At 38.8% G+C, this 16,529-nt stretch overlaps 1 protein-coding gene and 1 pseudogene across 4 annotated transcripts in view; one reads left to right on the top strand and one right to left on the bottom strand.

Annotated features, from left to right (window-relative positions):
• GAREM1 (GRB2 associated regulator of MAPK1 subtype 1) overlaps positions 1 to 16,529 on the top strand; it is a 194,444-nt gene that overhangs the window by 44,639 nt on the left and 133,276 nt on the right. The gene's annotated exons all lie outside the window — the stretch shown is intronic.
• On the bottom strand, positions 14,116 to 14,647 carry LOC113912893 (annotated as a pseudogene). The gene has a single exon (XR_003517028.1). The product of XR_003517028.1 is annotated as a 60S ribosomal protein L30-like (transcript).

The raw sequence follows: 16,529 nt of genomic DNA, 5'->3' as shown, positions 1-16,529 counted from the left end.
AGCTAGTGTAGAATGATATATAGTTTTAATTAACTTGATTGTTACCAATGTACATAAAGCTTAATGGTGAATACAAATTTGAACTGGGGTATTTCTCTTTATTCTTTCATGGAGATCGTAAATGGTAATATGGGTCCTGGATTCAAGATCCCCAAACTTGACCTTGCCCTGTTTTTCCCCACTAATAAAAGGAAGTGATCATGCAGTCTTCATTTTTTGAGAGTCATTTTTTTCAGAGGAGGGGACAAGGGAAGGGCAGTAGACAAAGAGACCAAATTAATTGTATTAAAAAAATGCTATTGAATATGGAAACTTTTGCCATGGCTTTGCAGATGATAAAAACAAATTCAAGCTATTTGATCAGAAAAGAATACAAGAGTCTCATGGGATCCAAGGGCAAGAATGGAGCAAAGGACTGAACTGAAAAGATGGAAAATGGTCTAATCAGCTCATTTTGGGTGATGGGTCTACCCTTGAGCCAATCAGCTATACCTGGGAAGTTGGGCATGGAGTCCAAATGTTGCCCTCTGGACTTCCTCCTCTATGTAGGAAGAGTGACATTTAATGGTAAAGGGTTAAACTAGACAACCCCCCCAATGTGATCTCTTACAAAACCATGTTTAAACTTACCAGCGTATTATAATTAAAGCCTCTAATGGTGTGTGGCTTTTAGGAATGTTACAAAATTTATCAAACTTGCAAATATAGTAAGTTTTTCAACCATTTTCATTCACAAGCTGTCATACTGTTCTAACAGTTTTCTTCCTGGTAACTGCTCTATATCTCAACGATCACTGCATTTCTAATGGTATTATATTTTTTATTACTTACTTATTTATTTACTTGAGAGAGAGAGAGCGTGCATGTGCACAGGGGCTAGGGGCAGAAGGAGAGGGAGAGGGAGAGAGAGTCCTAAGCCGACTCTGTGCTGAGCACAAAGCTCAAGGTGGTGCTTGATCCCATGACCCTGAGATCACGACCTGACCCGAAACCAAGAGTCGGGCACTCAACTACCTGCGCCATCCAGGTGCCCCAAATGGTAGTATCTGTTTTAAAGGGATGATTTCCCTTTCCTCTTACAGAATCCCATCACCATTTTGGAGCTCTTTATAATACACTTTCCCTCCATATATAGTCCTATTCTTTCATGTAATTTTACTTAAATTGTGCTGGACTCCTTTCCTTCTCTTTCCTCATGATGCTGTGTGTTGGAATTTTTTTTTAAGACCTGAGAAATTTAACTTTCAAATTTAGAAAATATAGCTTTAATGTATCAGTAAATGATGTGGCATTTTTGGAAAGGTCACATTTTTTATGGTTGGAAGGAAAATCGGAAATATTTGTGAGTCATTATAGTTGTCTGAGTTTAATGCCAATTTTTCTGTAAGGTTAGATGCTTAATTTAAATGCAGAGTATCACTTAACTCCATATGCCTGACTTTGATTTTTGCAACATGACAGAATATAATGATACAGCCCTTTGGAGTAGAAATTTTCATGTGTGGTTATGGGTGGTAAGCAAACTTGCTTAGAAGCAAAAAAGCTTCTATCAGCTTTTCTGTGTATTCTTCTGATGGTAGTGGTGGTACACCCAGACCACAGCTACCTCACATGTAACACCGTTGTCACCAATTGATACTGAGCTCTTGATTTCCATATCCAACTGTGGAAGGCATACACTATTGGTTCTCTCTCCAGCTCTGTCATTTATGAACAAGGTGACCCTCGGCTAATTATTTCACCTATATATGAGCTGTAATTTTCTCATCTGCATATTCGGAGAAAAGAGCTTATAGAACTACTGGTCTTTAAAAACAATACTTAACGCAGTTCCTGGAAAACAATCATTGCTCACAACATGGTAATTACTGTTCATTTTTAGTAAATGAGGGGTTTCTTGCAAAATGTAACTTCACCAATGAAAAGCTCCCACCCTACTTAATCTGATATCTCCTTTGTTGCTTTGCAGAAGCAGTTGTATATGGCTCTCCAAAACTTGGAGCTCCCAAGTGCTGTCATGGGAAATTGGGGCAGTGAGGGTCATACAGACTTAGGAGTGAACTGATGGAGTAAGTGGCAAGATCCATAGCTATTCAGGTAATATGAAACCGATTGAATTGATTAAACTGTGAAAGTTCCAAGAATTAAAAGATAAATTCCTATAAAATAAAGAAAAGGGTGGTAATGCACTTAGACTCAAACTCACATACATGAAGTGGAAGAAGGAAGCTGAGAGAACAAAGTATAGGTTGAAGTGAGAATTGCTGTTGTGTGTGTATTTTACCTTAGATCCTGGGACTCACATTTTAATATCAATAAAAGAATACATTTTTTTTTTTTTTACAATTTTTAAGAATAATAAAATAATCCTGCTTTGCCCCTTGTTGGCGAGGCCATTAGTAGAATATTTTATATTCTCTTTTGGACTCTAGAATTAAAGAAAGAAAGCTGGAAAGGATCCAGAGAAGAGCAATGGAAGGAACCAAAGGATTATTAAAAAAAAATAAGGCCCATGAGGAAAGGGTAAAGGAGTTGTGAATCTTTAGTTTGAAGAGAAGTTCAAGAGGCCACTTAATAATGGTCTTCAAATATGTGAAGGGTTGTCGTGAGGAGGGTGCTGAGTGGTTGTTTCCTTTCTCACTAAGAACTGAAGGGAAATGGTTCACAGAGACTTCGGGTTAGATAAAAAGAAGGACTTCTTGGAAAGGGGAGAGCGAGGCGTGAAATCTGTGGTCACACTACCTGTTCTACACATCTTGGATGGGACTAGACAGCCCTGGGTCCTTGGCTGGCTGTGCTGTGTCCCTGTGAGGTCAGCGAAATGCCTTCACCCAACATCTATAGAGACTTAAAATCTCAGCCCTAAAAGTAGCACTTTATGTGGTACTCTCTTGTATTTCTTGGTTCTTTCATGGATGTTAGTCTCTCTCTTTTGCTTCCTCAACTCCCTTCTTTCTTCACATTATAAGGTAGTACAGAACACAAAACGAATTCTTGTCCCCACTGAAAGACACTCTTAGCTCTGAGGAACTAGCAGACAACGGAGGCAGATTTTCCCCTGTAATCGTTAAATCAGCATACTTGGAATCACCATCACCTCCAACAGAAAACAATTCCATTTAAAAGTAGAAACTCTTTTCTTAGGGAGATTTTCACCAGTTAATGGGAAAAGTCTCCAAATAAAATTTTGTGCCGCAATAGAGTAAATTGGTTAAGTAACTATGTTTCCTATCACGAAATGTGGGAAAGGTTCTTTTTTCAAAAGGTAGGAGCTGCTGAGTTGATAGAGTTTAAAAGCGAAATAGTTTGAAATTCCCTAAGCACATTTATAGTGGAACATATAAGTGAGTGGTAACTAATTAACGTATGCTAACCCAGTGGGGTAAAAATAGTGGAAGGGAGGAGCCAAGTGATCATTTGGTTGACACTTCACTCAATCACAAACACTAAATTGGGACTGGTACAGAATTTTAAGTGCCTTTTTCTTGGGCCTTACTGTTGTGATCTTTCTTTAGAACAGTTCTGATATACCCTTTGGAAGCCTGGCCTGTGTGGACGTTGTCTGTGCCAAATTACAACACAGAACAAGGGACTGTTCTGTTTCATTTACTGAGAATAGTGCTTAATAAGTACTATTTGACAACATGCTGAATTAAGGGAATGTTATAAGGATGTTTCACAAAGGAAAGTGGGTAAAACATCTGATGTTTACAAGTTCTATTTATATGTAACGATAGCAGTATAAAGCCATGCTTAAAACTTTATTTTTAAAATTTTATTCAATACCTATGAATATGTATGCTGAGAGAAAATGATGTTATCTGGTTTCAAATATATACCACATCTTGATACAGTTGATGCTATTTCAGAATCCAATTTTTTGCCTTGTTGGTTTGAAATTATCAGGCCCTGGTTATTTGATTTATATTAACCAAATTCATGCAATGCTGATTTATAACATGGGACCCATTCACGATTATTTCCTTTTCTCAGATTTGACTTTGATCTTATCCTAGTATCTTATCTTAGTTTGTAATCTTCAGTAATTATGGTTTTTTTCCTAAAAATGGAATCCCAAGTGGAAATTACACTGTTTATAGGTTTACATATCTACGCATAGACAAATATAATAAAGGTCAGTGAGATTTCATGTCGGAAGGGAAAAATAACTGTCAAAATTTTTATAGTACTTCTATTTATATTTCAGTGTCACAAGCTAAGTATCTCAAGTTTAATTTATTACAGATTTTAGCATATGAGAGTACTACCGTGGGACATTCAAATGTTGTTCTCCTAATTTATAAATAGACATCTATAGTCAGGTACAGTCTATGAAATCATTAACATGTGTTGAAATGTAAAATAGTATAATTTGTGATTTTTTTTTTCTAGTTAGGCTTTTCACTTAAATATGCTTTAAAGAAAAGATTGGGTTTAGGAGCACTTGGGTGGCTCAGTCAGTTAAGTGTCTGCCTTCGGCTCAGGTCATGATCTTGGGGTTCTGGGATCGAGCCTGGGAGTCTGCTTGTCCCACTCTCCCTTCCCTCTGCTCATGCTCTCTCTCTCGGTCTCAAATAAATAAATAAAGTCTTAAAAAAATTCTGTCAAAGAAAAAAAGATAGGGATTAGATGGTTCCCTAATGCCTCTTGAATTGAAGCCTTGAAGATTGTAGTCTTCACTGACATCAAGCTTGTGTGAGACCTATAGTCTGTATGAATATATGGATAAGTAGCAATTTGTGTTACACAGTTTTGGCTGTTTATATATACTTGTGACCTTATTTTATTTTATTTATTATTATTTTTAAAGATTTTATTTATTTATTAGAGAGAGAGAGAGCGAGAGGGCTCGCGCTTAAGCAGGGGGAGGGGCAGAGAGACAAGCGGAATCCCCGCTGAGCATGGAGCCTGTCTCAGGGCTTAATCCCAGGACCCCGAGATCATCACCTGAGCCAGAGTTAGATGCTCAACCTACTGAGCCACCCAAGCACCCCACTTGTGACCTTATTTTAAAGAGATATTTATATTTTATCACTGGCAGTAGAGCCTAGGGAAAAACCTGAATTTTTGCATATTCAAGTAATACCTGCTTTTCCTTTCTTTTCCTTACTTAGGAGCTAGTGCAGTTCTAATGAGCAGAGCAAGTGCCAGAGTAAAAAAAAAAAAGAGAGAGAGAGGGATCTAAAGTATTAGGATAATTAGGATGAGTTCATAATGCTAAAAAAAAAAAAAAAAGATGCAGTGTAAACTAATACTTTACCTTTCATTTTATTCATATACGGCAATCATGTGGCATTTATGATTCACATAATGCATTCATCATGTTCTGATTTCATCCTCACAACAATTTATGAAGCAGGCAGCATTCTTTGCATTTCAGTATGAAAACCACCTTCAAGGATATTGTGAGTTGAAGGGGATCATGCAGCTAGGGTGGGAGGATTCAGACTCCGTTTTCAGACTTCAAGACCAGTTGTCTGTCTGTCTGTTGTTTCCCAGGGTACATCTAAGCTGGATTTGCTTTAAAAACTACACTGAGATACACAGTGTAGGTGAACTACATACGTGCTTGCGTGAAATCTGAGCATCACCAACGTAGTTTTCCTTTACATCGGGCATACTGGGATAGAGTGGTTGAAGACAAAAGCAGGAAGCGGGCTGCTAGTCTTCTGTTGCCACCAGCTGATCGGGGACCTTGTGTGCATTTCCTCAATTAGGAAGTGAAGGCAATTGGCCATTAGGTTCTCCAGACTCCTTTCTAGTTCTAAAATTTTCTGATTCCAAATTTAATTATTACTCTTCCATTCAGAATTTTAAAAAAATTTTAAAAAATTACTTGCCTCACATGATGAGCCCATGTTTTTGCATTAAGTCTCTCCTAACAGTCTATGCCAGGAATTGATAAACTTTGAACTTTGGAGAGTGTAGCAACAGAATCCCTTTGTGGTGACTCGGAGAAGATTTTTCGCATATCAAATTCTGTTCGGTAGGTAATAGTGTCACATGGTGAGAGCACTCATCCTGAATTTGAAGAGTGGAAAATGACAACAGAATGCCAGTTACACAGGAGTTCATTCAGCAAATGTAAATCGAGCAGCAGTATTAAGTACTTGGGTTGCGAAGACCTTGAGCTCCCAGCTTAGCAGGAAGGCAGACACACAAATACGAAATGTATGAAATGTGAGTGTAACTAGAAGGACCCTGGGACACCTGGGTGGCTCAGTCGGCTAAGCATCTGCCTTCAGCTCACGTCATCATCCCAGGGTCCTGGGATCAAGCCCCACATCAGACTGCCTGCTCAGTGGGGAGCCTGCTTCTTCCTCTCTGTCTGCCCCTCCCCCCTGTTCGTGCGCACTCTCTCTCTCAAAATAAATTAATAAAGTATTTTTTTTAAAAAAAGGACCCTGGGAAAGATGTGTACAGAGTGCCAAGAGAGTATAAGAAACAGTGGCATCTGTGGAGTGGAAAATAGAAGAGATGTAACAGCCAAGACTTCACCTAGAAAGGGGTTTTACCAGAAAGGATGGTAGACCCATTTTAGGTAAACGGAGGCATGTACTGAGGAGAAGAAGCTGTAAGGAGACGGCTGCAGAGAATTTCTGGTAGTTCTGTTTGTGTCATACGTTAGAGGAGGATGACATGCTGGAGAGGTAATCTTAGCGAGCTTGGGAAAGTCTTGTATGGACTTGAGACTATCGTAGGCATTAAGGAGACATTTTAAGAAAGTAAGGAAAAGTGGATCTCTTACAAAGATGGCAGAAGAGGCAGTGTTAGACTCTGAAATTTCTGGTTTGCACATTGTGGGGGAAGGTTATTCTAGGCAACAAGATAAGCGTGAGGAAAAAATCCGTGGAGACCCAAGATAGATAGCACATGGGATCATGCTGTTCATCTGTAGGCCCTTCTGCAGCCCTTCCAGACCTCAGACTTTCCCAGTGTAATTGCTGTGGAAGCTCAGGAAGGGTTTCATACTGTATCCCATGGAGTTTGGGGTTTTATTCCTCTGAGCAGTGAAGAACTGAAGCAAGTAATAATGACAGCAGATTTGCTTTTGGAAGACTCTAATGGCAGCAAAATGGAAGCTAGATGAGAGGGCTCAGAATCTTGACAGAGACCCTCACAGTATTCCAACTGAGGGCCGTGGGAGCGTATGTTAAGCCAAGAGCAGAAGGGTAGTAGATAGAGAAGGGGATGGAGCTGAGAGAGACTGAGTTCCAGTAATGACGACAGTAGCGTTAGCTGAGATAGTTACTGAGTATACCAGATGTCTGGTGTAAGTTCTTGATAGTTACTAACTCATTTAATCCTCACAACAGCCCTATGAAGTAAGCACTAGTACTATTATTACCTGCATTTTACAGATGAAGCACAGAGACATTAAATAACTTGATGGGTTACACAGCCAGTAAGTGGCAGTTTGGGAATGTGAGCTAAGGCTATCTGTGTCTAGAGTCCACACTTTGAGTAACTACATTCTGTTGCCTCTGAATCAGTAAGCATCTCTAAGATGTGGGGAGGAGTTAGATGTAGGTGACGAGGGGAGAAGAGTCATTGATGATGGATGCTTGGTTGACAAAGAGGGTAGAGATACCACTTACAGAGATATGAGGAGCAGGGAGACGCTTTTGGAGGAACTATAATAATTTGGGGATAATACTGAGTTTCCAGGTTCTTGTGGGGATTTCAGCTGGTGATATGTAGAAGGCAATTGGATATACCACTAACCCTTAAACAATGTGGGCCTTAGGGGTACCAATCCCCTGTGCAGTCAAAACACCTCATATAGCATTTGACTACTCAAAAACTTAGCTACTAATAGCCCACTATTGACTGGAAGCCTTACTAATAACATAAATAGGTGACTAACACATATTTTATATGTGTATTATTTACTGTATTTTTATAATAAAGTAACCTAAAGAAAAGTAAGTGTTATTAAGAAAATCCTAAGGAAAATACATTCACAGTACTGTAAGAAATCCCCGTACATGTGGACCTGCACAGTTCAGACCCATGTTGTTCATCTGGACCTGGAGCTCAGGATGGGTCTGTGCTTGACGGTGATGTGCAACTCTAAGTACAGTTGGTATCAGGACAAACTAGTCATACTTACCCTCTCTCTGAAGGACTGGGTAGAACTTTATGCCCTTCCTCTGCATAGGTACATGCAACACACATGCTGGGGAGGGAACTCTTGCATCAGCATGAGTGGGAAGAGTCTAAGGAGCCCCAGGGCTGCCAGAGTTTCTGTAATGAAGACATCTCCACAGTACATAACATGCATGTTTGTGAAAGCAGGATGATTAAAAAGTAGCAGCTCTCTTGCATCCAGCTTTGGATTCCATCTTTACAATTAAAATAGAAATGTTCTTTACAAGCCTTTTTCCAAGAGTGTGTGGCTTCCTGGTGGTCCTTTGAATGAATGAGCAAGTTGGTGGGTTTAACCCCAGCCAGGGTGATGGGATCAGGAACGTGGAATCCAAAGAGTAGAGGAATCCACAGGAGCCAGTGCCCACCGGTAGTGGGATGCATCATCCCAGGAGGCAGAGATGCCCAGGAGTTTAAACGGAAGTACATGTTTCCTCTCATGTCAGTGGCAAGCAAAGAAGAGCTCCCTGTTTTCTTTTCCCCTCTAATCTAAGGTTTAAAAATACAATCAAAAGAACATAGCAAAGAAGTATGGAGACCTAAGCATCATATATAGAGTAATAATTTTGAAATGATCTAAAGCTTTGACAGTTATATTCAGTTAACTTTAAAAAACCTAGTGAAATCTTTGGAAATTACATAAAATTCTATTCTTAAGTATGGACTAATATGTTTTTGCTACATTCATTTTTCATTGAAATTTATCTGATTGTAAGATTCTACTTACCTCAAGTCTAAGTGATCTTTTGGCCCTTCCACTCACCTTGGTCAAGGTAACAACTGTTTTCATATCCTAATATCTCAAAGTATAAGTTGATTTTGATTGCTTTTAGCCATAAAATCACTTTGGAAGTTACTGTTTAAACACAAAGTCTATCCATGATACTCTTGACTCAAATTCTGTATCTGCTCTCTACTGGAGTAAGTAGCTTCTTTTCGGTCTTACCTTCTGTGGTAGACAGGATTCTGAGATGGCCCCTTGATCTCCATGCCCTGGTGTTACACGAGATTATGTCATGTTATATGGCACTGGGCATTTTGCAGACGTATTTAAGGTCCCCAATCAGTTAACTTTAAGATAGAGAGATTACCCTTGGAGAACCCAACCTAATCAGACAAGCCCTTCAAAACTGAGAGTTTTCTCTGGCCAGTTACAGGGGCGAGGTCAGAGATACTCAGGGCAGGAGAAGGATTCAAGGTGAGACAGGTTTTTCCATTGCTCAGAAAAGGAGGTAGCCACCAGGCAAGGACCTGTGTGCGCCCTTTAGGAACTGAGGTCAGTCTGCAGTCAATAGCCAGCAAAAAAAGGACTTCAGTTTTACAACTGCAGCTGAATTCTACCAACAACACATGAGCTTCGATGAGGACCCCGAGCTCCAGGTGAGAACCTGGACAGCCAACAGCTTGATTTCAACCTGAACAGAGAACCCAGCCATGCATGCCAGATTTCTGTGCTATTTTTAAGCTGCTAAGTTTGTGGTAATTTGTTATATAGCAAGAGAAAACTAATACACTGTCCCTTGCTGCATTTCTCTCTACTAATGCTGATCATTGGTCTTCAGAGTTGCAGTGTTAGCATCTCTAAAGCTTGCAGTAGTATGTTTTCCATTTGTTGCCTTAATAGCCACTATTGCATTGTACTAAGGAGACTCCCAATTTCTTTCCTCCTCTTCTAACACCTTGAGTCCAGGGGCACCTGGGTGGCACAGTTGGTTAAACATCTGATTCTTGGTTTCGGCTGGGTCATGATCTCAGGGTTGTGGGATCGAACTCCCCCATCAGGCTCCACACTCAGTGGGGAGTCTACTTCTCTCCCTCTGCCTCCCCCGCCAACCCCTGCTCATGTGAGTGCACACTCTCACTCCCTCTCACTCTCGAATAAGTAAATAATCTTAAATAAAATAAAACCCTGAGCCCAATCTTACTGGTTCTTTCTTACTATGATTCTCAGTATAGGTTTCATCCTGTCGGGGGGAGGTAGGGAAGGCCTTAATCTCTCCATTTTTATACTGTTAAAGTGTCATGCTTAAAGTTTCCATTCCTTTTCACTTTTGTGATTTAATTCTTGGTGATGTTATATCATACTGTAGCTGTTTCTCACGTTATCCATTGGACTGTGTCTGCTGTTCCCATTTCATGGGTTGAAAACAAGCAAAAGAGCGGTACATGGTTATCCCATAGCAGAGGTGGGATGGGGACTGAGAACAGACAGAGATGTATGAGATGTGCTGGTGGGTGTTCAGAGTACCCAGTAACAAGGAGCAGTTGAGGAATCATGGACATTGAAGTCCCGCTAGTGAAATCTGTAAGCATGCCAAGAAGAAAGTGTCTCAATATGACTGTCTCACGTCAAGGGAAAAGAACGCATTCTGTGTGTGTGATTGTTCTATTTTTGTCTCCTTGGTTTTATTTGGACCCTTTACCTAGTATTTCTCTTGGATCTAGAAAAAAGCATATTGAAATGGAAGGAAATAGTCTCTCTTTTTATTAAGTAATGAAATAATATCCTGGACACTGGATGGTCCACTGAATAATTTGTAAAATGATTTCCTTATTTCTTAGATCTGGAAGGGAGAAGGGGATGGCGTAGCAAGCTTTTTATATTCGTTTTTAATGTATGCACATTATTCAGGTAAACTAATTAGGTTTGCCCTTGTCTGAGAAAAATCTAATATCTTTATAGATGCTTAAATAGATTCTAATTATCAGTCTATCTGGGCAAGCTTAGAATACTTTGAGTTCATTTGGTTACATTCACATAGTGACTCACCATCAGACCCTGGTTGGGGACCCACATTTATTGAGTCAGGCTGTGCTATCCCTTATTTGTCAATGTCTGTGAAAACTTTTAAAATGTCATTTAAATTTAACCTAATCTAAACTTTACAAATATAGAGCTTTTATCTATAATTGCCAATGTAATTTTGGTCCACTAAAATAGATTTTTTATTTTAAAAAGTATACGTACACATAATACACTTGAGAACTCTTGCCTCTGCTCAAGCCATTTAATATTCCATGTCTCAGATTTCGCATTTAGGAGATGGCCCTGTATACAGAGGAATCAATGTCAAGGTGGTTTTCTTTGTTATATTTTGCCTTGGAAAATTGTATTAATAATTTATCTTTAAGCAATATAGTTGGTTAGGGGATGTAAGTAACCACAGTACCAATTTAATTAATGATGTCTTCCGGTCAGTAGCTGTAAACTACTGGTGTTTGGGGTTTTGGGTTTTTTTAGATTTTTGGAAAGAACAGATGGTTTTTTACTTTGTTTTCCAGTTCTATTTTAAGAAGTTGCACCTTCCTTTTCACACATGCTTCGCATTTCCTTTAGGCCTACTATATCTCTATAGACGTGTCTATAAAATTTGGTGATCTGATTTTTCTTAAGTCTTTGTTTATTTCTAGTATTTTAGTATATGATGTTCTTTCATATTGAAGTTTTTTATTGTATGTATTTTGAAGTTATAGAGGCAAAGTTGTTGTCTGGCTTTTTGCCTTCAGGGCAGCCTACCTGGAAAAATTAAAAACTCAGGTGTTATTTGGTGTTTGCATTTTTCTTATTAACCCTCTTTTATGTGTACAGAGAATACTAAAACTCACTGTTTTTGTGTGTTGGTACTAGAAACATGAGATTTTCAGCAGTGGTGTATGTGTGAGTCTTTGTTTCTTTTTTTCAAAATCTTGTTTGGTTTAGTTTTTAAGGCTATGCAGGATTTTTAGAAATCTGCTTAATATGAGAAAATTCTAAAAATTGTCAAATACGTAATTCAAATATTTTTCTTAAGGATATATCTTCTGGGTTGTGACTTCGATGGCAGTGAATCATTTTTAAATTTAAGATTTTATTTATTTATTTATTTATTTATTTATGTACCAGAGAGAGAGAGAGAGAGAGAGAGAGAGCACAAGCAGGGGGAGTGGCAGGCACAGGGAGAAGTAGGCTCCCTGCTGAGCAAGGAGACCAGTGTGGGGCTTGATCCCAGGACCCTGGGATCATGACCTGAGCCGAAGGCAGACGCTTAACTGACTGAGCCACCCAGGCATCCCGAATCATTTTTAAGTGTAATTCTTTAGTATTTTATGTTTGTTTTATTTGTCACATAATAAAGTTCCAGGGGATCTAGATCAAATTTGAAACTAAAAATAACAATGAAAATCCCATAACTTGACCTGTGGCTCAGTTTATCCTCTTGACATAAAATTGTTGGCTTTAACATAACATTTGCACCTGGTGAATATCACCCCTTTATTTTATTGAAATAGAAGTGAAGCGTAAAGTGCAAATCATTGCACGTTATATTTTCTTATTGGACAAAAAAACCTGTAGTATGTACCTGAGTCAGGCTAATAAGGGAGAGGACACTTATTGAAGAAGAAAATAAAACCGAAGTCCTATTTTTCATGAGCCTTTTATCTACAGGGTACTACTGTCCTGAGTTCTTTATATTTGTTCTCATTCAATCATTTCAACTTACTTACAGTATTATTACTATCATTGGAAATGTGAGAACACCCTGGCTCAAAGATTAAGTAATTTGCTCGTGGTCATATAGTTAATAAATATTAGAACCGCAGTTACCTAAATCTGGCTCCAAACTGTAGGTTATTTCTGAGATTTCACACTGCCTCCCACCTAACTTACGGAGTCATTATATATTCATTTGAAGAAGTGGAAACAGAGCCTGGGGGCAGGAATGGGAGAGCCTAGAAATGTGCCTGGTGATTTGACCTTTGCCCTCTGTCAGGTAGCTTGATATGCCTGCTTCTCTGGTTCTCTCAGTCCTCCCGGTCTCTGAGGGCCTTATTTGGTAGGTACACCTCCTCCTCACACCATGTGAGAAGTACATACCTCATACCAACCAAATGCATCATCTTATGCACTGCCCAACACTGGAGGGCGTACTGGAGGGCACGCTGGATGTGTCAGATTCATTGAGAGAGGAATGCCTATTACCGTCCTTTATGGATGGCCAAAGAGTAATTTTCTTGTGTCGGCTTTCCGATGTAAATCTGAGTCCCCTTCTTCACCTGCCAGAAACGTGATTCCATGGTATTTGCCAGGCACCGTGCTAGGCTTTGTATATTTTAAACGTTTGTAGAAATACTGATAGTACAATTGCTCACCTGTTTTTCCAAAAACCACTTGGCAAAGAATTCTTATCTTTTAAATATTAGGTTCAGTTCACTATTTCAGAGCATAACATTTCAGATTTGACTTAAGTAGGCATACTTCTGTTTCATACAGCAGGGATCTATCATTCCCAGTCAATCTGCTGACAAAGGAGTCTTTTGTCCAAGGGTTCATTTGAAAAGAGGTAATAATATATCCCTGATCTCTCTCTCTCTCTCATTTTAAACATCTTTCTCTTTTGTTTCATGCATTCCTTTTTGCTTAAATTTCACTGTGAAGTTCTTTCACGACATTACCACTTAGTACTTTGTCTAAATTAATCTCTACTTCCTTTTCTTCTTGTTGGGATAAAGTGTAAAAATACGACAATCCTTTCACATGCTTAGAACCCAGACTACAGTCTTTGGGCCTTTGAATAGAATATTCATCTAAAGAGGGGATCTTAGGCAATGTAGATTTCTGGATGTTTGTTTAGGGTAGGAAGAGATCAATAGGAGATACTGAAAAAATAGCCTTTTCTAAATACTCTTTCCTTGAAATGTTTAAATGTTAACTAAGATCTGAGAGCTTGATTTATACTTAGATGTATTTGATGTGAATGCTCACCAATTTCTACCCAAGATTCTTCATTCATAAAGCATTTATTATGCACCTGGTCTATGCCCAGCAGTCCTCTGGAATGCAAACATGATCTAGTTGGGGAGACGAGAAGGTTCCTTAGTCGTTCCAAGCATAGCACTCAGGTGAAAATAGGTGCTATGGGGATTTATTTATTTTTTTAAAAAAAAACAAACTCTGGCCAGTTTTATTAAAGAAAAATTTTGTGTGTTTTACTTCTCACCAGTCTGTTCTGGCATGCTTCTAATGATAACAGAATTACCTGGATCAATGATAGCTGGTGTGCATACTCAGTAGTATTTCCCACATGCCCAATTCAGTATTATTGCCACTGTAGTGATGACCATCAGTTTTGGCCAGCATGGCAGAGTATTCTATTTCAGATGTCCTAAAGGCTGTGCAGTTGTTCGCAAGGATGACCAGTTTCACTTTGCCGTGTCTGATCATTTTCAGAGTCTGCTTGTATCCCAGCATGTACTTTCCACTGTTGGTGACATGCTGGAGCCTAGAGTTGATCCACTCCAGCGACTTTTTCGTCATATTTGTGGCCACCACCATCGTCCTGCCTTAGGTTCAGGATGGCGCCCACCGAGAGCAGCCGCCAAGATGGCCGGGAGCGAGAGAGGAAAGAGCTGCTATGGGGATTTAAGGACTTCCTTAGCATCTGTTTTATCTTTCTAAACTTTTGATACTTTTAGTCAGTAAAGGAACTAGAAACCACTTTTAGATTAGTCAACCTGCTATGACAGCACATATTTGTTTTAACTTAATCAGAATATTTTCCAAAAATAAAAATATCCCAGAGGCTTCAAAGGGAAGAAAACCTCCCTGATTGAGTTGGCATATTATAGATTCCGCTTCAAAGAATTAAGTTGCTTTCTTTTACGTTCTTACACATTTTCAGAATACAGGCAGCTACTAAGCATGGATACTAGAGTTGCTATGCTGCCAGTTCATAGCCAAAGTGAGATACAAGAGGGAGGAATGGAGAGTTAGTTCCTGGATCTTTATTCTTAGTAATGGTCAAATGGATGCATAACTGGAAGGCTGTGGAGTGACTTCCTTTCTATGGTACCATGCCCATGATATCGCTGAAGTACTATAATGCTGACATTACTTCTCCTACTGATGGTAAATTCTAGGAAAGTTGTTTCATCTGTATTCCTCATAATGTTTTTTGGCCATTAATCTAAATACATTGTTTTTCTGTTTGCATTAGAGATACTTGATATCACCCCATCTAGAGCCATGAGCCTGATTTGGTTTCATAAATAATTTAGAGCCAAAGCTCATCATATATGTTAATTTAACCATGCAAATGTGAGCAAACATATAACGCCTACCTGTAATTAGATACAAATGAAGAGTTCTATTAAATGTGTGATAATATTTTTAGTGATTTTTTGAGTAATAATCTGGTCTTTATGAAGTAGACTTGGGTTGGTTACATAGCTTCTACAATCACAGACTATTTGGGAAGCTTGAAGTAAATTACCAGAAGCATAATATTGAGGAATGCTATTCCTCTAAATTTTGTGGCATTATTTTGAAGTAAAAAAAAGATACCAGACATTGCTCAGATTTTAAAACCAGGAGCCAGGCTTAGACAGTACTTCCTTACGTAGACACCTTTAATACTATTGGTTTTTTAAAAAAATCAAAAATTCTTTTCCTTTTTGAACCTAGTTGATATATTTTGATTGAATAATGCAGGCACCACAATTCTTACTTTATTCTATATTCCTGTATCATGTTAACCTGAGTTTGGTTTGAAGTTACGGAGACCTAAAGGCAAAGACCACAGGTTGGCATGTTGCCCAAGATGGCAAAGACCAGGTTTCTTTTCAGTTGTTGCTATGTCTTGGACTCAGTTCTGGTCCTAAGTTCCCCTCAAAGTCCAAGATGGTCACTACCATTCCACCTCCAATAATCACATCCACATTCCATCTATCAGGAAGAATAAAGATGGAAAAGAGGGGACATCCTCTCCCAAACATACATCTTGGTTGCCACTTTGTTCAGTGTTGTGCTGGGGACTCTAGCGAGGGGCATTAAGGCAAGAAAAACAAAAGAAAATATGGCATCCAGACTGGAGAGGAAGAAGTAAAACTATTTCTGTTTGCAGATGACATGAACTTGTATATAGAAAACCCTAAGGAATCTACAAAAAACAAGCCAAAACTGTTAAACTAATGAACAAGTTCAGTAAGGTTTCAGGCTATGAAAGATCAATATATAGAAATCAGTTGTGCTTCTCTACACTAGCAATGAACACTCCAAAAATGAAATTTAAAAACAGTTCTATTTGCACTACCATCAAAAGGAATAAAATGCTTAGGAATAAATTTAACAAAAGAAGAACAAGCCTTGCACACTGAAAACTACAAAACCTCATTGAAATAAAGATCTCAATAAATGCAAAGACATTCCATGTTCATGGATCAGAAGAGTTAATATTGTTAAGATGACAGTCCTCCCCAAATTGATACATAGGTTGCACACAGTCACTGTCATCGAAATATCCTAGCTTGCTCTTTGTGGGGCAAAAATTGACAAGCTGATGCATAAAGCTCATACGGAAATGCAAGAGACCCAGAAAAACCACAACAATCTTGAATAACAAAGT

This window comes from Zalophus californianus, chromosome 14 (genome assembly GCF_009762305.2).
Source record: "Zalophus californianus isolate mZalCal1 chromosome 14, mZalCal1.pri.v2, whole genome shotgun sequence".
In the NCBI taxonomy this organism is placed as follows: Eukaryota; Metazoa; Chordata; class Mammalia; order Carnivora; family Otariidae; genus Zalophus; species Zalophus californianus.
Note: the sequence above shows the minus strand (reverse complement) of the source record. Positions and strands in the feature narration are given on the sequence as shown.